The following is a 1,444-nucleotide window of genomic DNA, read 5'->3' as shown; positions in this document are numbered from 1 at the left end:
ACAGGACCATCACTATAAGTTGAACATATATGACATTTGGACAAGACTAAAAGCCATCCCGAAATTTACGCCTTGTCTGGCAGCCTCTCACTTGTTCTCCTTTTCTTTTCTTTAGCTTCTTTATCATCCCTTCCTTTCAATGTTTAGCTACAGACTGGGTGAAATTTGCTGTCTCTATTAGGTCAATTGATACAGACCATCATACCTTCAGCAGGGTAAATATTATTTTGTGAAAGACGAGTATTATAAGCACATCACTGTGGGGCCAAGCATCAATAAAAAAGATAACGGCTGCATCCGAACAACATGGCCATGGCATGCCAATGCCAAGTTTTAATAATAACAATTATATTCAATACGACTTGGGTTTTTATAATTACTATGATAAATTGTTATTACTGTTTCGCCACCAAATTACTTTAAATATTTTATATCTTATGTTCATATAATACGAAACTTAGAAGACACCATGCATTTTAGCCATTTATAGCAACAGCACAGCATAGGAGCAAGTAGAGCAAGTATAAGGTGACCCTACTTTAGTGATGGGAATTTCGGCTCTTTTTTGAGAGCCGGTTCTTGTTGGCTCTGCTACTATAAAGGAGCCGGCTCGTTCGGCTCCCAAACGGCTCTCCATTTTATTAATTGGTTTTATTTATAAATATTATATTATTGTTATGATTATTAATTATTGTTATTATTTATTATTAGATTATTATTATTATTTATGATTATGTATTATTATTGTTGTATTGTTAGTATTTTATATTTTATATTTTGAAATTTATTTTTTATTTGAAAGTTTTGACAGTGTAAAGCACTTTGGTCAGTGGCCTGCTGTGTAAAAATGTGCTATATAAATAAACATTACTACTATTTAATTAATTTTAATCACCCAAAATAAATGCAAAACTGCCTGAAACCGTTTGTCGTTTTCTCTGTCTCTCGTCTCCCCTCCTGTCGTGTTTTGTCCCCGCGACCACTGTGTGTGTGGTGTCTCTGTCAACCCTGCCTGGATGCTTGGCTATAACCCAAGCGTGACCAATTACGTTGGCAGCGGTGGTTTGGGGTTTTTCACACAAAAAAAAAGTGGAGAAAAAAAAGTTTGTTCCCCCACTAGTTTTTTTTTTTTCCTCCACTTTTTATTAATTGAAAGCGAACGTGATTGGTCAGAGGTGGTGAGAACATGCCATGGCACGAGGAGAGGGTAAGGGAGAGGAGACGCGAGGCACCAAAGGGAAAAAGAAAAAGGCTCCCTAAATCGGCTCCGCGTTCACTTCAAAGAGCCGGCTCTTAGAACCGGATCGGTCCGTGACCGACACATCGCTACCCTACTTGCCAAATGGGTTGTCAACAATTCCTTAAAACGTTCAAATTCAGCCTCTAAAAGAATCAATAAGAAATCTAAAATTGAATCCTCCTAAGCGAGTTTTAAAAAAACAAC

This window comes from Larimichthys crocea, chromosome XIV (genome assembly GCF_000972845.2).
Source record: "Larimichthys crocea isolate SSNF chromosome XIV, L_crocea_2.0, whole genome shotgun sequence".
NCBI lineage: Eukaryota > Metazoa > Chordata > Actinopteri > Sciaenidae > Larimichthys > Larimichthys crocea.
This window is presented reverse-complemented; position numbering follows the sequence as displayed.